Genomic DNA, 23,026 nt, shown 5'->3' with positions numbered 1-23,026 from the left:
AAGATTAGTTTACTGTGCCTCTGTCTAGCAGGGACACTGGGGAGATCCCAGGGGTGGATTTGCGATTTCCCATCCACGCGTTCAAATTTCGCTTGAAGAGGGTCAGCGAGGGGCTATGTCTAACATGAATTGGGATTCTATTCCAGAGTGAGGGGGGCCTCTGGGAAATGAATCTGTCCCTCCAGCATGTCCTATTTATTTTTGTGCTGAGGTTTAGGTCCCTGGAGCGTGTAGCTCTAAGGGACTTGGATATTTTGAGGTGGAGCATGTCCATTAATTTTGGGTTTGACATGGCTTTGTACGTCAGGCATAGATCGCCTCTGAGTAGGTGGTAAGCAACTGAGTAGAGCTGGAGTTTCTTTAGTCGAGCTGCATAGGACATCTGTTTGTAGCCCATGATCCTCTTGGTGAGGTACTTTTGGGGTCTCTCCAGTTGCTGCAGGTGTCGGGTAAGGTACATCCCAAAAGGTGCATTGTATTCAATTATGGGCCTGATGAGTGACGAGTAGAGGGGCACAATGACCTCTCGATCTAGATGCAAACCCTTTCGTGATAAGGTGGGCTATATAGAAGGTCTTTCTAACCACTTTGGCAACGTGATTATCAAAGGAGAGATTATTATCTACGTTGGTCTCCAAATCTCTAATTACTTCTTCCGTACTTAATGGATTACCACCTATGTGGTAATTTGTGGGCACCTTGTTTTTCCCAAAGGGGATGACGATGCACTTTTTAGCATTTAGCTTGAGGCCGTGGCTCTGGCACCAAGCATCCATCTCTGTGAGACCCTTTTGGAGGATGCTTGTGTCAGCTGGAGATTCGATTATGGCTCCCAGTTTGCAGTCATCTGCGAACTTTGTCAGCCATAATCCCCCTGTGTTAGCCTGAATCTCATTGAAGTATATACCGAACAAGAGAGGTCCCAGAACTGAGCCCTGTGGGATGCCACTTGTAACTGGTTTGGATTTGGACATGGCACCTGCGATTCTGACCATGTGGGTTCTATCTCTCAGCCAGTTTGCAACCCAACTTGTGATATAGGGGTTGATATTTAAGCTGGTAAGCTTATTTATGATACCCGAGTGGGGTATTGTGTCGAAGGCTTTTGCGAGGTCCAGGTAGGCTATGTGGACTACCTTGCCCTCATCTATGGCTTTGGTAACTGTTTCAAAGAAATCAACTAGGTTTAAGAGGCAAGATCTGCCCTTAACAAAGCCAAATTGGGTAGGGTCCAGTGTCTGGAGGCTCCCAATGTCTTTGTTTATGAGTTCCATAATACGCTCCATAGCTTTACAGATCAGACTAGTCAGGCTTATGGGGCGATAGTTTCCGGGGTCTGTTGTGGCACCACCTTTGTGGAGTGGGACCACTGTAGCTGTACGCCATTCTTTGGGTACATATCCTGTAGTAAGGCTAAGTTTGAACAGTGACTTAATGTGAGGGTTCAGTTCTTCTTGGAGCACGTGTAAGACACAGCCTGGGACACCGTCCGGTCCCATAGATGCTGTGTTTGCTTTGGAGAGGGCAGCTTTCACCTGTGCATCTGTGATGTCAAGGAGGTTACATTCAGTTGGGAAAGGCATTTGCTCCTTTGGGGGGGAAGGGGGGGGAGAAGTTTGCACTGAATCTGTCTGCCAGGATGTTGGCTATGTCTGTAGGTTCAGTATATTTTGTACCATTATGCAACAATTCAGAGCATATCTGGGAGTTTCCACCCATGTTCCTGACATAACTAAAGAAGGCCTTGTGATTATCTTTGGTGTCTAGGGCAATTTTTCTTTTGAAACTGGCCTTTGATGATTTTATGAGGGATCAAAGTTTCTTGCTAATACTGATCAGAGATGCCTTCCCTTTTTGGGATTTTGCTCTGTCATGTAGTAGCTTCCTCCTTCTGTTGTATAGCTTATTTATGGCCGGGGTCCGCCAGACCGGTCTCCTGTTTTTGGAGGAGTGAGTTTTGTTTTTTTTGGGGATAGCACGATCCATGCATTCCTGCAGGTGCTCATAGAATGCATTTGTAAAGGATTCTGTGGATTGGGCTGTATTATCCTCTGGCCCAGGGGCTCTGAAGGATTCCACCTCAGTCTTGAGAAGTGCAAAGTTGGCTTTTGAGAAATTCTTTACAGTGATTTCCTTGGCTGGGGGTGGGGATGGGATATGGATGTCCAGGGAAATTTGTTTATGGTCTGATCTTACCAATGAGGAGTTTACCTCTGGTGTGGAACAGAGTCCCCATGTTGGTGATGACCAGGTCCAATATGTTGTTCCCTCTTGTGGGAGTGGTGACCAGTTGTTCCATTGCGTTAGAGTTTATAAATTCAAGGAACCGTTGGGCGAGGGTGTTAGGGCTCGAGTAGTTTTCCCACTCAGTGTTTGGGTAGCTGAAGTCACCCAATAACATAGTGTTTGGAGAGACCTTCATATTCTCCAGTGTTCTCAGGAATGCCAAGTGGGGTTCCTGTAATAGGGAGGGTGTTCTGTAGCAGGCTACAAACTGAAAGGCAGTTTTGCCCGCTGTTAGTTGCACATGGATGGTTTCCGATGCTTCGTGCAGTGCCACTAATCTGGAGGTGTAGGTATCTTTGATGAATATAGATACTCCACCTCCTTTTGTGCTTCAGTCCAAGTTTTGGGGCCGAAACGCATGGTAGGAGTTATAACCTGGTAGTGCTGGGGTGCTCTCAGGAGCCTTGAACCAGGTTTCTGTTACTGCGCAGACATCGGTTTTCTCCATACTGAGGAATGCCTCGAGTGCATGCATCTTGAGGTTTAGACTTCTGGCATTGAGCAGCATTACCTTTAGTTTTTTTATCCTTGGGTTGTCTATGGAGGTGGGTTTGTCCTTTGAGCCTTGCCTAAAAAAGGCACTATGGGGGTGGCAAGAGCCCTGGCCAGTATACGAAAGCCCAAGGGTGACAGGTGCAAGCTGTCCCTAGCGAAGCAACGTGGCTTGTCGAGCATGTCATCCCAGGCTGACAGACACTGGATCCCCTTTGAATGACACCAATACTTTAGCCAATTGTTGAAACTGATCATTTTGTCTTTATACTGTGGCATCATTCTTGGTGAGGGCAAGATGCTAGTCAAGGTCAGGGTCACACCAGCCTGGGCTACATGGTCAGAGAGCTCCTCTATGTTTCTTTTCATGTAGTCCAGGGAGGTACGTCTCAGGTCATTCACACCAGCATGGGCAATGACGGAGTCATACTTGTACTTGCTTTGGAGTGACCCGAGTGCTTGCGTTATGTGGCGGATCCTGGCACCCGACAGGCAGCTTACAGTGACCTTTTCCTTGTTCAGTCTGGTGAGCGGGACGTCAGTGTGCCGGACAATAGAGTCCCCTATAACAAGTGTATTTGGTGTGTTGTTTGGCCTTAAGGGCTGTGGTTGTGAGGCACACTGATTCTGTGAGATATGTGATTAATGCCATCAAATCTTGAGGATACAGAATGTTTCCCCCTTCCTGAACCAAAAGATCTGGCTTCAGAGGAAGATGCCAAGGAGGAAATTGGGAGAGACTGCGAAGCAGTGGATATCAATGCTGTCTGGGCCAGTCCGGAGCTATGAGAATAGTCCTTGGTTATTTGTCCCTGATCTTCAATAATACTGTGGGGAAAAGAGGAAGAGGAGGGAAGGCGTAAACTGATAGCAACGTCCAAGGGAAGGACAGTGCATCCTCTCGCCAGGCTCTGCTGTGATGCTGTCTGGTGCAAAAGAGAGGTAGAAAATGGTTGTCTGGGGAGGAGAAAAGATCCACCTGAGGTGTGCCCCAACATTGAATGATGCTGTAAAAAACTGCTCTGTTCAGCTGCCACTCGTGAGGATCCAGGGTTTGTCTGCTCAACTGGTCTGCCAAAACACTGAACCTTCCTGGAAGAAACTGAGCTAGGAGAAGCAGGACCAGGGATGATGCTATGGACCAAAGAAAGATTCATGCTCTGCCTGCACAGGGGGTAAAATTGAGTCTCTCCCTGCTTGTTGATGTATCACATGACTGTGGTGTTGTCTGTTCGGACAAGCAGGGTCCCAGGAGAAAGAAGATGCTTGAAAGCTAGTAAGGTCTACTGAACTGCAATCAACTCTTTTAGATTTATGTGCAGGTGCATCTGCTGGGCATTCCAACGTCCCTGTATGCATCTGCCATCCAGGTGTGCTCCCCAGGCGTAGTCTGATGAGTCTATGGTAATAACTTGAGTGGCACATGGTGGGCGAAAAGGCATGCCTTTGTTTTATAGGCAGGCTGCTGCCCACCATAGAAACTTTGTCTGCAGAGATGGAAGCTGAGGAATCATCATATCCAGGTCCTGTGTGTACTGACACCAAATGTTCTTGAGGTACCATTGCAATTTCCTCATATGCAGTCTTGCATATGGAATCATGACAATGCAAGAGGCCATGAATCCCAGAGCTTGCAGGTATTTCCTTGCAGGGAGCTGGGACAGGCTTGCCAAGTCTTTGAAGTAAACTGAAAGAGCTGTCTGCTTCTCTGGGTGAGATACATCATCTGGGTGGCTGTGTTCAGACTCGCTCCCAGGAATGTTATTCTCCTTGGATGGCACCATTTTTGATTTTTCCTCACTGAGAGTATAACCCAGGGAAGAGAAGAAAGTCTTTACAAATTCTAGATCCTTTAACAGCTGTTCCTGAGAATTTGCTTGAATTAGACAGTCGTCTAAGTATGGATAGATCTGAATTTTCTTTTGCCTGCAAAAAGCAATGACTGGAGCCAGGCACTTTGTGAAAACTCGGGAAGCAGTAGATCAGCCAAAGGCAGTGCAGAGAATTGATAATGTTGCTCGCTCACCCTGAAACGAAGGTACTGCCTGCAACTTTCCCTGATAGGGATGTGCAGATAAGCCTCTCTGAGATCCAAAGTTACCAGCCAGGAATCATTTTCCAGCACTGGTGGCAACTGATGCAGAGTGAGCATTTTGAACTTTGGAATTACTAGAAAAGAGTTCAGAATGGATACATCTAGGATAGGACACCAGGTGCCTTTTTTTTTTTGGAACTAGGAAAAGCCTGGAATAAAACCTCTGGCCTTCCTGCTGAGCAGGAACAGATATTGCTCCCAAATTAAACGGAGACAAAATTTGTTTTTCTACTTCTGCCCTTTGGTTTGGAGGAGCGTCCAGGAATCCTTTGGGAACTGGAAAGGTGCAGAAAGAAAACTTGTGCCCTAGGGATACAGTTCTGAGCACCCATTTGTCATCCGTGATAGCGGCCCAGACATCTGCAAAAAGAGCCAACCTTCCTCCTAAAGGATTCTCCAGGCAAGCAAGAACAGGCAGAAGTTGGTTAAAGTCACTGACAGTGTTTTGATTGAGATGCAGGCTTGGAACTTCCCGCCTTGGAAGTGGAAGCCTGCCAACGCTTAGACCTTTGAGCGGTAGACACCTGCCCCCTACAAGATTTGTAACCTCTAGTCCTAGAACAGTTCTGTCTGCTGGTATCAGGAAAAGTCCAACTCTTAGAAGGGTAATTCCTGCTAAAGCGAGGAGGTTGAACTTACAAAAATCCTTAACAGTTTGCATGGACTTGGCCTTATCCTCCATCTTCTTGAGCACTTCCTCTGCTTTGCTGCCAAAAAGACTGCGCTTATACAAAGGTACATCCAAAAGTGTAACCTTGACAGGTTCTGGAAGGGGCTGTTCCCTGAGCCAAGCATGCCTTCTAATAACAGATCCGGTAGCTGTAGTCCTGCAGGTGGCTTCAAGAATGTCAAAAACCACAATGTAAACAATGCTTAATGACAAGACTGGCAGAATTCAGCAAATCCTGCATGTCCTTACTCTCAGCCAAAAGAGGAACACTTGCGATCCTGGAATTAATAGCCTCCAAAGTGTGCTGCTGGTACTTCAGCATATGAAAAAGACAATTGGTAGCCCTAATATCAAGAGTGGCAGAGGTATAAACTTTTTTACCTCACCTATCTAGGTTCCTGGATTCCCTGTCAGAGGGAACAGGATTTCTGGTAACAGTGGCCTTAACTCCTTTAGGGCCTTGAGAAATAACCTCTGGATCCGCCAACGGGTTCCTGAAAAGAAACAGATGAGAATCAGGGACTCTATAGTACCTGCCAGGTTTCCTGGGAGCAGGATGAACTGAATTTGGAGTCTAGGAATTTTCCAGAAAAAACATCAACAACTTCCAACACTGGGGGAATAGCCAGAGGCTTATACTGAGGTACATCCAGAAACTCCCTAATCCGTTTCTTAGATTGGGTATAATCCTGACTTTCCCATTGAAAATGTTCCCTGAGGGTATTAAAGTATCACCAAAAGAGAAATCCTCTGGGGGGAGAAGCTGAAAGGATGGACTCCTCTGCATCTGAATCCTCAAAAGGAGAAAAAGCCCGAGAAACTTCCTCTTCATCAGTAGAAATGCTGGAAGAATCAGAACATGAAAAAGGCAAAGCCTCAGGAGAAACATCCCTACTCCTTTTAGTGGGAGGAGGCTGAGAATCCCTAATAAGAGTCAAAAGGTCATTAGCTTCTAGCTTTAATTGCAGTTAAAATCCTTTTATTGTAGGAAAAGTTAAAATCTTCATGTCAAGTTAAAATCTTGATGTAGAATAAAACAGTCCCTAAGTATTCCAAACGATAAGCGCTTTCGGTATCTTCTTCAGATCGTAGAGAAGACTGGAAGTTCCTTTTTATAGTGTTTGCTTCTTTTACTGTTGAGACAATCATTCATTCATCACACAGTCAATCAGCTGCTTAAACGCACCAATCCAATATAAAAGGGAACTTCCAGTCCCAATCTCTACGATCTGAAGAAGATACCAAAAGCGCTTATCGTTTGGAATACATAGGGACTGTTTTATTCTACATCAAGATTTTAACTTTTCCTACAATAAAAGGATTTTAACTGCCATTAAAGCTAGAAGCTTTTATTTGATCTGTTAGACTGGTTAAGCTGTTATCACAGTTCATCACAGTCACATAGCAGCTACTACATCTTCAGTGTGGATACTTTGCATATCAGACCAAAAAGATTGGATACTTTGAAGCCATCATAAGACTGGAAACTTGGGAGTCATCATTTCGCTATGGTATAACTACATTCACAGCGTGAATATCTTGTAAGTGCATTTAGTTTAAGTACTGGAAATGTATGCAAGTTTTTTGCTATATATGTTGCACTTTTAAGTTTTATGTCATTTAACCACACTACCTATTCTCCAAGAGAACTTTACTTCACTGGCCATTGTTGTACAGTGTTTCATTTTGAATACTATAAAGGAAATAAACAGTTGGTGTTTTTTTTCTGATATCCTTAGTCTTGTCCAGGTAAAACCTCAGTTGCCGGTGAATTTCTAAAGATTACAATATTTTTTCTCCTGTATTCTGGAGGCTGGGGAAAAAGGCAGGCAAGATTGACTGCTTGGTTGAGAGCAAGCTCATTACCCACTTTTATCAAGAAAGAGGGACTGGCCATGAGGCTTACGCTACCTTTGTGAAAGATGATTAAATGAGTAGGAGCCATGAGAGAATGCAGCTGAGACAGTACAGCCTGAAGTTAAGGCCAAGAGGAGCACCGTTTTCTAACTGCAGAATTTTAAAGTGGCTAAAACAGTAGATTCAAAAGGAGGCAATTTTAGCATTTCCAAAATTAAATTAAGGTCTCAGTTAGGAGCAACAGGTTTCTGTGGAGGTTTAAGGTGTAAAACTTCCCTTAAGAAAAGTTTAACTTCTGTTCTGGATATAACAGGAGGGCTCCAAATGAAGGCAAGCATTAATGGCAGATAAATGAGCTTTAATGGAAGAATAGGCCTATCGTGAATTAAATAAGTAATACAAACATTGGAATACTGTAGAGGTAATCACTAGAGGGAGTTGGAGCTTGCTTTTAAGCATCATATGGAAAACCTCTTCCATTTGACTATGTAAGACTCTCCTGTGTTAGGTTTCCTGGCTTCTTGTAGAATCCAAACCACCTGTTCAGAAATTCTGTGCCTAGTAGGGATTAAAATCCTATCATCCAGAGGGTCAAGATGATGGTCCAGATTGGGATGGAGCTGCCTTTTCTTTTTGCGTGATTAGATCTGGTTTTGATCCAGGAGTGGAAAAGAAGTAGATTTGGGTACTTGGAGCCTTGGGAGAAGAGGCAAAGTTGGACACTCAAAGAAGCTTCCCAGTTAATGTGTAACAGAAGGGATTCACTTCAGAATCTCGAAATTCTGAAACATCGAATTCCATACGATCGAAACCATATGATCGATGTTTCGTAACATCAAAATTCTGAAATAAATTAAAAAAAAAAAAAAGCAATTTAAATGTTTCTGCAGGGAGAAGTCCCCCCTGCACCCCCCACACAACCGCTACTTAAATATCCCAACTCCGACATCGCACTACAGTGAGGAAAAGGGAAATCTCCCATTCCGTGCTGTATGCAGATCTCCATTCACAATGTCGGGATTCCGAAAGTTCGATCATATGGTCTCAGCCATTTGAAATTCGACCTTTCAGGATTTCGGCATTGTGAAGTGTTCCCAACAGAAGGCATCTGCCCTCCAGGCTCAAGGTGTCAGATTCTTTCTGAAGAAGTGCAGAAAAGAGGAAGCAGGTGGTGCTCAAAGGAGGCAAAGAGATCTATCTGAGGAGTTCCTTATCCAAAAAGGATGGTCATTGAACACAGATATGTTCAAAGCTATTGGTAAGAATCCTCCAAGTCTCTGCTCAGGGAGTCTGCCAATATATTCTGTTGGTAGGGAATGTATGTCATCGAGATGGAGAGATTCATCTGAGAGGCTAGGAGGCCAGACCTCCTGTGCTAGCCTGCACAGAGGGTAGGATCCTGTGCCTCCCTGTTTGCTTATGTACCACATCACCATGGTGTTGTCCGTGTGTACCAGAAAAGTGCCAGTTTTCCACAGGTGTAAGAACTGTAGGGTTTGAAGAAGTGCTTTAATTTCCTTTAAGTTGATATATTCTTTCAGTACATAGGCAGGCTACTCCCCTTGGACTCCGTGGTGTCCTGTCCAAGCCACCCCCACCCCATGCCCTGTCTGAAGATCTGTGAACAGGACTTGGTTGTATGGGGCTGGAGTGAATGGAAGACCTGTGTGCTCCTCTAAAGGAGTTCCTTCTTGATGCAAGGAAGATGGGGAATGCTGTTACCAAAAGGGTGAGTGTGCTGTGACCGCACCCATTTCAGATACCACAGTATTTTCCTCATGTGTAACCTGGCAATGAGCAATGCATTAACATTGGCAGCCATGAGTCCCAAAGGTCCAGAGAGCTTGTCTGGCCTAGCAATTATTCTAACTGGAAAGCAGAAGGAATTAGTTGGCTAGTGAGGTGATCTCTTCTTAAGGAATGGAGGCATGAATGGTAGACATGTCCAGGGGACATCCCAGGAAGATTAGCTGTTGGGAAGGATGAGACGGAATTTTTTTGTAGTTGCTGGTGAAGCCCAGGAGTCTCAAAAGTCGTACTGTGTAATGAAGGTCATCCAGGTTTGGGAAAATCTGAATGCCCTGAGGGGAGCAGAAAGTCATTGCAGGAGCCATTTTGTGAACACCCTTGGAGCTATAAGAATGACCAAAGTATAAAGCAGTAAACTGAAAATGTGATGACCCATTATAAAACATGAGAAACTTTCTGCAAGAAGGAAGAATGGGAATATGAAGATAAGCATCTTTTAGGTCTAAGGATACTAGGAAGGCTGAAGGGAGTAGAAAAGACAGAAGAGTTTGCAGGGACAGCATTTTGAAGGAGGACACTCCCAGAAAAGATGTTTAGCCTGGAAAATTCCAGGATGAGCCTCCAATGTTCCTCCTTTCTGAGGACCAGGAAGAGCCATGAATAAAATCCCTTTTCTGAAAAGGATGGGAGAACTACTTCTACAGTCTCCTGGGACGTTAAGTCTTGCACAATTGGATCTATGAGGTGTCTGGGCTGGAGAAGAGGAAGGAATTCCCCTTGGAGTGGGCTCCCAAGACATGGAGTAACCCTCCTTGACAACAATTAGGACCCACTTGTCTGTGGTTACCGCTTCCTCAGATGTGAAACAGAAAGTTGCTGTGAAAGTGAGGTGGAGGAGGGGGGCGTAGGTGAGAGTGAAAGGGATAAGTAGTCATGGTGGTCTACTATTAAACTTGAAGCCTCCCAAAAGGGGTACCCCTCTGAGCTTTTTCAGGATATCTTTTCTTGGGAGCATTCCTTTGCCTATGAAGAGTCCTAGACTCTCTCTTAGAGAATGAGATGGACTTCGCTAGATAATTTCTGGGGTACCTGGGAACAGTGGACAGCAGGATTTGATGCCAATCTTTCATCGTCTTGTCCTATTCCTGCAAAAGCTTTGAAGAGACTGGCAGCCTGTGAGACAAAAAGGAGGTTGTTATCCAAGGGAGAGTCTACAATTTTAGATTTAAAATCTTCAGGGATAGGTAGGCCCCACAGCCAGGCTTATTGCCTTATCACTGACCCAGTGGCAGCCACCCTGGGAGAGGCATCCACAGCATCATAACTACCTTTTATACTGTGCTTGGCTATTTGAGAAGTCTGGGCCAATAAAGACCGCATGAGCTGTTTTTGAGTCTGGAGTCTGTGCCTCTCTGAGGGTCTTGCTCAAGACAAGAACTGTTAACATAGACAGCAAGTATTTGGTCATTTGAGTTTGACAGTTTATAGTCCTAAAGGCTATGGTGGGGTAAGTATGTACTTTACCTCACCATCCACTGCACTACTGTATCTGTCATCGGAGAGAACATTCATGCATGGCAGCAACTTGTAGGATTTGTCCAAAGCCAGATGAAACTGCTGCTAGGTCTGCCACAGGACTTTTGATAGATATTTAGGCTCTACAAAGTTCCTGATAAACTCATTTGGTCTTTTTGGAGCAGGTGGTTGAGAATCTGGAGCCAAAGAATTGGCCTGAAAGGCATCCATGTAAGCCTCAAGCACAGAGGAGCTGGGGTATGCATCCCCAATAAGTTGTAGCATCTCTTTTGCACCCAAGACACCTGCCTGGACTGCCATTCAGAATGTTTCATCATGCTCTGTAAGGTGTCTGGAGAGACCGTGAATCTCCCTTGCCTAACAAACCTGTTCAGGGGGTGTAACTTGGATGAAGAATCAAGGAAATGATCCAAATCCCTATCTAGTTCTTTATCAGACAAAGAGAAATTTAAGGTCCGTTTATGCACAGTGGTTTGAGAAGTAACAAAGGAAGGAGGCTAATTTAGAGACCCAACTGCCTTAAAAAAAAAAAAAAAAGAAAAATAAAAAGCCTTTCTTTTTCCCTGGATGAAGAAGGGGACGGTGAGTGTTTTTAAGTTTTTGCTTTTTCTGTTTTAGGTGTGACGTCCATGTGAATAAGCTTCGGTTCTGTACCTGGGTGCATTTCTATGAGGGTTGCGGGGATCTCTTCCCACACAAGGATCTGAGGAATTCCTCAAGGGCCCTCCAATACAATAATTCACGGTTTCTATCTGCAATACCTCAGGAGCCATAACAGCCTCCAGAGGAGTCACAGTAGAAGACTTGTGAGAAGTCAATGGGCATACCGCAGGTTGAACCACCTCAGTGGGTACGTCAGATTCCAAAATGACAGCTGGAAAATCCTTTCTTGGTCCCAAGCTTTCTCTTAGGTGGGAGGACTACATCCAGGCCTTCCGATTACAATACCAAGTGTAGGCAAGCCTAGAGTGGAGGGTTTTCAGAACACATGACTGGCAGATGGAATGGGATTTCTAGTCATGCTCGGGGCTTAGACAGAACAGGTACTTCGTGCTGAGTCATTGTACGGAATTTGTCTACCACACTATACCCCTCCTAGCTGACATCTAACAATTTTTAGCAAAACAGAGAATAAATTACAAGGCTTCCTAATGGGGCACTCATCTGATCTGACAAGTGAAGCTATGGTAACCTAGCAACCAAATGATTACAGTCTGTTAGCTGCAAGGACCTGCATTCAGGCTAGTGGCAAGATAGTCTGAGGATTTCATACATACATCTGGTTTTATACCCTTCAGTGCTACAAGATGAGATCAACATCCCCTGGCCAGACGTCAGTGAGCTGCAACCCATCTGTTAAGAATTACTGAAACAGTGAATCAGTTAGGACATCTCATCATGCCACTGTATTCGGCCCTCATCAAACCAATCATTGAGTATAGTTGCCACCTTTAGTATGTACCTGACCAGGCAGCACATGCAAAAATTGGAACATCTACAGAGGTTTCCTCACAAAAAGAATATACAGCATAAACACAACATCTAGTGCAAATTGCCTCAAGGCCCTATTTCTCTTCTCTATCTCCTACAGACTGCTGACATGCAATTTATGACACACAATTCATCATTGGGATCTTGCTGTGATGCATCTTTTGCATATCCGCAAAATGAACAGCACCACTACAAGATCTAAAGATTAAAACTTTGTTGAGCTTTAAATAGGACATGTTGGAGGGACAGGTATACATCTCAGAGACTCCCCAGTCTCTAAAATAGGTTTCCCATCCATGTGAAGCAGATCCCTTCCTAACCCTATTTCAGTGCAACCAGGTTCACTGGATGGGAAATCGAAAATCCACCCCTTGTCTGACACCTATGCCTCTGATGGACAGCGGCAGCTATTAAATCATGCCATAACTAGCATACATCCCTTAAAATACGCTCTAAGGCACAATACCTTGTAGGATAACATACGGGTTGCATGGCTAGGCTAATAAAGGCTCTGGTGATCATTAGCCTAGTATACACATATGAACTCCTACTCAAAGTAACAAAAGGAACAAGAAAAGATTCCCATTAAAAAGTGTACAATGTCTGGCACAGTAATAAACAGTTGCCTACTTGTGATGATCACTTAGGAAACAGACTGGAGTATGTGAATCACCACAATGAGACTACAGAAAAGAACATTTGTGTGCATTATAAACTACTGGAGTAGTGTTGAAATGAACCACATTCACTGAACTAAATTGTTTTTTGTCAAGAGAAGTTCTACCTGTATACAGGACATGGCACCTGTTGGGAAGTTGGACTACCTGCAGTACAGATTTCCAAGTATAGGTGGAGCTACACTGCAGACTTCAAGACATGGAGGGGGGGGGCAGCCTATGACCATGTACATGGATGGCTCAGTGTAGTGTAGTGTCAACCACCCCCCCAAACTCCTATGGGAAAAGGCCACAGTGTTCTGCTTTCAAAAACAAATTCCCTGGTTGGCTAGTGGCCCTATACTTTCATCCCCTGTCCTGGACAGGAAGTATGCAGGTTTGATGGCCATGCCACCCTACAGGTAGATCACCTGTGCTGTATAGCCTCATGAACATGCAAATCCATTTGTACATCAGACCTGGCTCCTGCCGCTAATATCAGGTGTGACACACAGGTGGCGTTGAACAGTTTATCCTCATCCAGGCTCACCTGCCCTGCCAAGTCCTCAGGCAAGTTTGGGCTATGCTCAGAAGAGGTAATGAAAGTCAAGAACACAGACCATTGTAGAATCTTGGTACTTGTTCCTAGCTTAGCAAGACTCCCTTCGATTTACTATCTTGATGTTCTGAACTCCATGGTGGTTTCCTCCCTTATGACATCATCAGGAAATGCTTCTAGAAGAGAAAGAATAAAGTATCTGGACAGCTGTTCAGCATACAGTACCTACAAACGCAAGCTTTTTAAATTTAATAAACACAGTAACCTCTCAGTTAACCGGCACCCATGGTGATTGGTAGATGCCAGATAACTATAGTTTCTGCTTGCTTGAGAGTTACTATTAAAAATAGGCCTGACTAATACTGCACCCTATACTATTTGTTTGGTTTGACTTGTTCTCTGGCTGTGGAGAGAGGAAATGTATTCCTATCTTCTGTTTTAAAACTCAAACTGTAAAAATATAAGGTAGGTTTCTGCTGGGGCAGAAAGTGCAACACATGAAAGTTGTACTGTATTTTCTTGATTTTTTTTTTTTGCCGGTTGCTTGCGTTCCGGTTAACTGACAGTTTACTGTATAGCTTTGCAGATGTAACTAAAGTAAAAACTACATATTTTAGGATAAGAAAGTCCACTTTACATGATGAATGGTTACTTGCAAACACGTGGTACAAAAATTTGGCACATTATCTCTAAGGGTCTTAAGGCCTACATCACTGGCAAGCTGCGCACTCAACCATTATGCTCTAGACTTTAAATGCATTAATCACGAAAGTCTTTGAATGAAATCTGGCAAGCTCACCCACCGACTTTCACAGGAGTGGACATGCCTTTCACTTTCATGTTAGCTGCTTGCTACCATACCATTCAAAAAATAAAATAAAATAAAATAAACTAACAAAACAGTGTTGTCAACTATTGGGAAGGATATTAGAAAGGCACCTCAACAGGGACTTACCTGCTTTGTTCTTCATCTACACACCTGGACCAGCTTGTCTTGAAAGACACTTTCTACTATCACTGAGCAGAAGATGGAACAGGTGGATGTCAATTATGTAGCAGGTATAGGAAAATATCTGAGGTAAGGTGACATCAACCCAGTCATGGAGAAAGGGTGCTCAGCTCTGAAAGTCTCATCTGATGTCAGATATTTGGCAGAGCTCCCTACAGTGATAACTGCAAGGGGTCACCACATGCCACCTACATGTAAAGCCTAAACAAATAGATGGTAAAGTATTTTAATATGTTAGGATATTACAGATCATCTCAGGGGAAGGGGAAGAAAAAACAGTAGTAGTGCTGCTCTTGTTTATACTGTTATTACGCAGTGGGCTGATGATGGTTGAGAAATGTTTTTACTATTGTAAGCAAGTATAAATACATTATAAATGGCTGTATTACATAAATGTACTAGTTAGTGTGTACTGGGGGGTTAACCTTTCTGCTAAATGGTGGAAACAAGCATGGATAGATTACTATGAACACTGTCACTTGAATTTTGTCACTCAGCCATATCTACTGTTCCAAGTGCCAGTGTGGTGACAATAAGATGACAAACACCCAACCATGTGAAATAAGCTGAAATACAGCACTGTGGACTAAACTACATGCACCTGATCAGTCAAACAAGTCATGTGCCCCTACTTCCATAGTAGCTATTGTGAGGTGGGGGGTGAAGCAGTTAAAGTCTTAGTGTGTTGGAATTAACCCAAACAATATTGCAGTGGACAATACTGTTTCTGATGGGTGATTCACACATGTCTAACTGCACCCATTTTGCTGAAATACATTACTATCTACAATGCTAACTGCAGTTACTCAGACTAACATAATATCCAATTCACTTTTTTTTGGTGGTGGAAGGCCATGATGTGTATTTTAACTTTGGAAACAAGCTATAACAACATCATTATGAGGTCTAATGCTTAAATCTGGTTAAAGTGTGTGTGAGGGTAGTTGCTGCCTTTGCATTATTGCAGGCACGGAGGTTATTTGCAGAGAAGAAACCTACTAATATTGTCTGTAACAAGATGAACTCTCACTCACTTTGTTTCAGCAGTTCTGAATATAAGCAATACTTTCCCAGTGGCATCAAAACACAGATGCCCACCATTGTCTGTGCATCAGCATACAGACTATGATGTGACTGACATAAATGCCAGTCTGTGACATCAGGTAAAAACCTGACCAGGAGAAATGCAACTATGACATTGTGACATGGTAGACTTGGAAAAATACTAACATTTTCATATATTCAAAAAAACAAGTACTGCAGGAGTCAAAGGGATAAACCAAACGGAGCTTGAATAAAGAGATTTAATGAAGCGCTTTTCATCTGCACTATGTGCAAACTTCTTCTGAAAAAGTGTTAACATTCAAAAACACATATAAATAGATTCAGGTTTAACTAATTAACCAATCCAATTAAAACAAACCAAATCCTCCACCTTCTTAAAGACACAATAAAAACTAGATGTTTAACTGTCATGACATGCAAAGTAACTGGTAAATAAAATGTTAAAGTCTAACTACATATTATGAAAACCAATAAAACAAGTATATACATATAATGTAATACAAAAAATTAATTAACAAAATAACTTAAAAATTCTCATGTAACCAACATTGTTTAAGTACACTTGCCATTGTTAGTAATGCTGCTAAAAAATCAGCGTCACCTCTTTAAGCTTCTCAGTTTCAATATGCTACTTCATGAACATGATTCATTCAAGCCTGGAAAATTGTAAGCGTTGAGTCTGATCTGCCATGTTAATTCTAATTCCTCCAACTGTAAGGGTGAGGGGGCTCCCCTTGTATCGTGGTGAATTTGATCAATAACTAAAAATTTGAAGCTATGCTCAGTGTGACTAAATGTGCTTGGCAAGTGCATTGTCCTGCTTTTTCTTACTGATGGCATATTGATGCTTGTACATTCTTTCACGGAGCTTCCGCTCCGTTTTACCTACATAAAAAGCAGGACATCTTTGGCACACAGCTAAATAAACAACCATTTTTGAGTTACAATTAGATCTACATTTTAACTTGTATTCTATGCCCTGCACTGTAAACCTATTAGTCTCTAGTATGTACCTACAAAAATTACAACTTTGACATTTGTACATCCCTACTGTTTTCGGATAAATATGGCATGGATGTTCCAGGAGTGATTTCAAATTTTTACCCCTCCTAAATGTGACACTACGGTTATCACCCATTTTGTTATAAATACTGGGGTTACTTTTGAACAAACCCCAGTTCTTCCGAATAATATCTATACAGATGTAACTATGCACGTTGCATGTAGTAATAAACCTCGGTCCTGGGTTACTTAATGTGGCAGAAATGTAATCCACATTAACAGGCGTTGTAACTTCAAAGTTAAGTCACCTGTTCTGTCTGCATAAATTTAATACCCAAAATAGGTTTGTACATACCATTCAACCTTTTATACTTGACTTCACCTATCAAGTCATCTAACATAGTTGTAGGGTACCTTCGATGAACAAACATACTTTTTAATAACTGACACTTTGCAAAAATCCTCTTCCTGACTCACAATACATGCCGCTCTAACTAGCTGCCCCTTGATGACTGACCGCTTCTGATAATATGGGTGGCAACTTGAAAAATGCAAAAAGGAATTTGAGTATGTGTTTTTCCTATGAATACTTCCCACAAAGCTATTCAGTTCACTGTTCTTAGTTAACCAAATGTCAAGATAAGCAATTGCTTCCATAGTGTATGTAGAAGTAAACCACAAAAATTGTGTAGATGCGTTAAATTGGTCTAACACCATTTTGCTGGTCTCAACATCACCGTTAAGTAGGATGAAAATGTCATCCAAATAACGTGTGTAAAAAACTATGTGGTTCATAAGGCTTAGGTTTTTAAACACATACTCAGATTCCCAAATAAGCCATTACTAAATTGGCTATACTTGCCCCACAGGGAGAACCCATGGCGACACCAACTTTTTGCAAGTAAAAGTTGTCACCGAGCATACAAAAGTTATTATATAGTATTAATTCCAATAATTCGATGACCAATGCTCTCTCTCTATTAGTGGCACCATTTTTCTTTACCACTAAGCTCACCCATTCAATCCCAATGTCATGTGGTATGCACGTATACAAGTCCTTCACGTCTACTGTGAGAAAGTTATGGTCGATATTAAATTCTAAACTATCTATCTTCTCAAGAAACGACCATGAATCTTTACATATTTGACGTTCATATGTCAGGAATTTTTGCAGAATTGAGTCTACTACTTTAGCACAAGAATAAGTAGGAGAACCACGCCCATCCACCAATGGTCTCATAGGAGGGTTAGTCACATCCTTATGAATCTTCGGTATACCAAACAAGTAAGGGTAGGATATATGGTGGACATGTAATTGAAAACATTTTGTTCCACCCTACCCTCTATAAACATATCCTCTATGCTGTTTTTAATTATACTATATGCTCTGTTCACTTCTGAACGTGAGCTCAATACATATGGAGAATTGTCTAATAAACTCACCATACGTTCATAGTAGTCTATGTTGTCAAAAACTACGAGACCTCCCCCTTTTATCAGGTTTACAAATGCGGATGTCATGTGATTTAATATAATCAAGATATTCGCGCTCAGTTTTACTAGTGCGGTCATTACTGTAACAGTTGTAGCCATGCTTAAATCTTTGCCTAATGTCCAACTCGCACATATGTTCAAAAACTTCCACAAGTGGGTGGAGAGGAGGGTTGTAAGTGCTAGAGATTCTAAATTGATCAATATGTGCTTCATCCATATTACCCCCCATCATTAAATTAAAATTCAACTTCCTAGAAAACATTTTTACATCTATTATTGTTTTCACTAAGTCAAAGTTCTGCTTAGGAACATATGTGTGGCCCTTTGATAAAAAAATCGACTATATCAGAGGTAATAGTCACAGATGAAAAGTTATACACTTTAAAGTCCCCTGTAGAATTAGTAAAAATGATAGGTTTTACCACCATTGATGCAGCTGTAGAACCATTCAGAACGTTACATAAACCAGAACTATTATGGTCTTCATCCAGGCTTAAGTCCAAACTACTGATTTCAAAACTAAGGCAAGAGTCATCCAATCTAGGTTCAACACCGGAAAATTCAGGAGAAGCAAAGGTTATGTCCTGCGTTTTTGGGACCTCTGTTTGGACTTGTTCGAATAAAAGTTGTTCTGCTGCTTCGGTTTGGCACCAAGGTGATTGGTGTCCCGAAAATTTTGATTTTGGTTATGTTGACCAAAGTTACCACATTGTTGATTGAGGATATACAACCTTTCACTCCTCCTAATCTCTGTTTGCACTTGTAAGTTACTGTTATCAAGATTACAATTATTATGCGAATTGTCATTGGTAGTAAGCATGTGGTTCTCCTGTTGGCACTGGTTAGTGTCCATTGCTTTACCACTTTTTTCATTGGCTGATGTATGGGACCCTAACGGTCCTTGCCAAACTTGTGCTGCCGATGGAGTAGGATAAGCGGTACCTTCTTTATAAGCCTTGCAGTCACGGTCGAGTTTTTTGACCTTGTTACTTTTGAGTTTAGTTAAGTACTGATCAATACTAGAAAAAGTGTGACTGTATTCATATTTATATCTAAAAAAATCATTGTCCACTTTGATACTAGTGTCTAATTCTGCCACTTGTCTACTAAGGTCATCAACCCATATAGTATAGTGCTTCACCATCAATTCTAAAAGTTCAAAACCTTGTCGGTCGAATAATTCGACCAAGTCTTTGTGAAACACTGAGTTAGTCACCATACCAGTAGGAAACTGATAATGCCGTAAACCTTTAGGTTTTAACCTTTTAATTGGATTGGTTAATTAGTTAAACCTGAATCTATTTATATGTGTTTTTGAATGTTAACACTTTTTCTGAAGAAGTTTGCACATAGTGCAGATGAAAAGCGCTTCATTAAATCTCTTTATACAAGCTCCGTTTGGTTTATCACTTCGACTCCTGCAGTACTTGTTTTTTTTTTAATTTGTTGTTGTTTGTACACTTTTTTTGGTTCACAGTTCGTTATGGCATCATGTACTACATTTTCATATATGGCATAATGCAACATTTGACATTTTTAATCTGTTCATGTAATGCAACAGCAGTATGCTGTGAATTGCTGTCAGTATAATTACCTGCAGGTGCAAGGCTGTCAGCATAAAGGGTGACTGCACTGCACAGGGCTGCACATACTTATGACTTAACACTGGCAGGGATGAATATCAACAATATTTGCATATTAATATGGGGACAATGCTATGCGCTGAATCGCAGCACAAGGTGCTGGCTTTAAACGTATTAAATATATTCAGTAAAAAAAAAAAAAAAGGAAAAAGTGCATTCTAGGAGTAAGTGATTGCTACCTGTGCAAAGCTGTTTAAAATTACATTTTTTCATACTTCTTTGATAATGCAGTAACAGACTTGGAAACCGTTGTAAGTTTGGCCCCAAGCAAACACAGGGAAATAATAAAAATACAGGTAGTAAAGGGGGGCAAATGACAAGCAGACAGAAGGAAATAGGTTTGTTCCAGCAGTTATGAACACAAGCATTCATTTTATATCTATGTCAATGTAAAAATAAAAGAGTGCAACTGTCATGTCAATCAGGACATGTAGCATACAGGACATGTACTGTGGAACAATGAAGTGCGACATGACAAGATAAAAATCTACTAATGTTACTAGTCTAATACAAAATATTCATCTGTGATATTTTCATAGAAAGTGGCAGTAAGGGCTAGTCATGGATCACCAGTATTATGACTACCTGGAAGTACAAATGTGGTTAACTATTACACATGGGCTATATTGCTTTAATGTTGAGGAGATAGGAACAATATCTGGTAAGCAAGATATTTAAGTAAGAACACTTGAAAGTTCCTGCCACCATTTATAAGCACTTAACAGTTCTTGCATCCAAAATCAAGCAAATGACTGATTGTGCAAAGCTGTTTAAAATTACATTTTTTTTCATACTTCTTTGACAATCAAGTAACAGACTTGGAAACCAGTGTTAAGGTTGGCCTCAAGGAAATAAAGGGAAGTGATAAAAATACAGGCAGTATGGTATACCTACCATTTGTGTCTACTCATCCAAAGGAATGGCCAATTACCAAACTGGGAGTCAAACCATTGCCACCTGGGTGAAAATCAGGAATACTAACCACCAGACTTTTTAGGTGAAAATCAGGAATACTAACCACCAGACTTTTTAGGAAACCAATGTTATAATTATCTGTATGACAAGATGCAGTTCAACAGATGTCTCAGTCTGAACATACATCTGAATAAAGATCAAGCTACAAATGCAGTCTCTCCTTACTACACAGTGACAAAGTGAGGAGAAACAGAAATGAAGAAATGTACTAGGAGAAATGTTTCAAGAGTTTACATGTTTGGAAATACGTATATAAACAGCAGAAAAAAATTATTCAGCTGCAGCTCTAGTGTTCTGCCGCTGCAAAGAATTCAACAGGAAACAGAAAACTTTATACCCCATTCAATTTATCCTCTTGCTATGAATGAATGGAAGGGGTCCCATGTGTTACATTCCTGCATGTTATTCAGGAGGACATTTAACTTACTTTTTTTGAAAAGGAGAAATGCAAAAGATGAATTATTACAAAAAATCAGGAATGACAGTGATTCTAAAACGAACTTACTACTTTTCTCACCATTTTCTTTTAGCAGAGACCTACACTGACTAAAGATGTTTTAAGTTATGAAGCTGAAGAATGAGACAGAACAGGCTGTAGTACAAGAACTGATGACATTAGGACCTCACTACGAACAGAAACAATCCTGACATAATAATAAGCTGTGGATGCGTGCAGAGTAAATTAAATTACTAGTACAAATTTAAAATAACTTATGAACGTAATACGTACAACACAAAAATGTGAGTCAATGTACTGCAACACTAATAAATATGAAAAACAAAGCCATGTGGTAATCCAAAATGAAAGCCAGGAAAAAAAAGATTAATACATGTCCCTTGTAGAAGCTATGGCTATCAGCATGAGAATGAGAACTGTCCTGAACTTAATCAGTTCTGTAGAATCTGTGCCACAAAATTTGCTACCATAGACAAAAGCAAACATAAGCATTAAAAAGACTAAGATGTAGTTGAACAGAAATATGAAAATGAGCTGCCTGCTGGTGCTAATGATGTCAAAACCTTGATACACTGAAAGATGAAAATGGTTCTGAGGCATATGAAGTAATGAGATGAGTGTAAGTCAGACCGCAGGCAAGAAAGTGCACACATCATGGATGTAATGTGCAACTCCATGCATGTGCAGACTGCAATATTTGTTCTAAAATAACTTTTAAAAGCAGTGGGACTAGAAAATACTCAGAAAGCAGCCAGACCATTATTAACCTTTTCTGGACATAGAGTGGCACCACTAGGTCAAACAAATGCTGACACAAGAGTTTAAAAATAAAATTTCCAACTACTGCCAGTTAATTAAGTTAATCCAAATATTTTAGACCTCCGTGCTTGTGAGAAGCCCTGAGTAGATGGTAAAGCAAATTAGCAGTGTGAAACCAAAATGTGCACAGAATCAACACACAAGTGTATCCGGTACTGTGCAGAGCCATAACAATGAAATCTTAACACAACTATGCACACTTATTATCATGTTCAGGAAGCATGCCGGGATAATATTACATGCAAATAATTGTTACACTGTGCCACTGATATATGCACCTAGAAAAATAACAGCAGGAAATTAAGTGAATGAAAAGCGTGGTAGTTAGCATTAACATGCAGTTAGAGCCAATGTTGTGAAGGTAGGAATGACATCTCACTTCTACTGCTCTACATTTCAATACTGAATCTGGAAATAATCTTTGCCAAACTTAATTTAACAAGCTGGCAAATGTAGAATTGCTTCATACAAATGCACTTATGCTGCTACAATGTAATTTGGATTGGGACCTCAATGCGACAAATGCCTCCACCAGGCATGTTAACATTAATGCTGTAAATATGGCAGGAGCAATTTCCATGTTCTGAAGCTTTTTAAAACTTAAATTTTGGAATTAATGCAGCAAAACTAACTTTTACTTATACACTAAAGAGTGTTTGCATAAAAAAGTGTTAATTTGCATTCTTATGCATGCAAGAGTAAAATTTTGTTTGCCATATTAAACATGATCTTTAAGCAATATGGCTAAGGAATTCACACTGCTTGTTCCAGCTTGATACAGCATGGAAATGGAAACACGAATAGAAGAGTTTTGAAATGCTTAAATTAAAAATGCACTAGTGTTAAAGCACTATGATGTGAATAAGACAGAAAAAACAGGCAGTCAGAATGACATAACATTTGTAAACCTACAAGAGTATAGAGCAACTGCATATAGATCAAGAACATTTATAAATACACAGAGATACTTAACATATAAGGAATTCTTAGAAACAGTGTAAGAGAGTACAACTAACTCCATGACTTTGCAAAGAAATTGAGGTAGAAACAGATCACAAACCCTCACAAAACATCTTCATACAAGACACTTCTAAACAGCAAAGAAAGTACTTAATTTACAGAAGTATGATCCAAAAGTGAAACAGAATAAAGTACAGTTGTGTACAGTTAC

General features: G+C 41.2%; 1 protein-coding gene across 1 annotated transcript in view; it reads right to left on the bottom strand.

The window, feature by feature from the left end:
* Positions 1–23,026, bottom strand: part of ARCN1 (archain 1) — a 736,356-nt gene that overhangs the window by 301,816 nt on the left and 411,514 nt on the right. The window lies entirely within an intron of this gene.

The sequence above is a fragment of the Protopterus annectens genome, chromosome 8.part0 (assembly GCF_019279795.1).
Source record: "Protopterus annectens isolate FY-2018-M chromosome 8.part0, PAN1.0, whole genome shotgun sequence".
NCBI classification, from domain to species: Eukaryota; Metazoa; Chordata; order Ceratodontiformes; family Protopteridae; genus Protopterus; species Protopterus annectens.
This window is presented reverse-complemented; position numbering and strand designations above follow the sequence as displayed.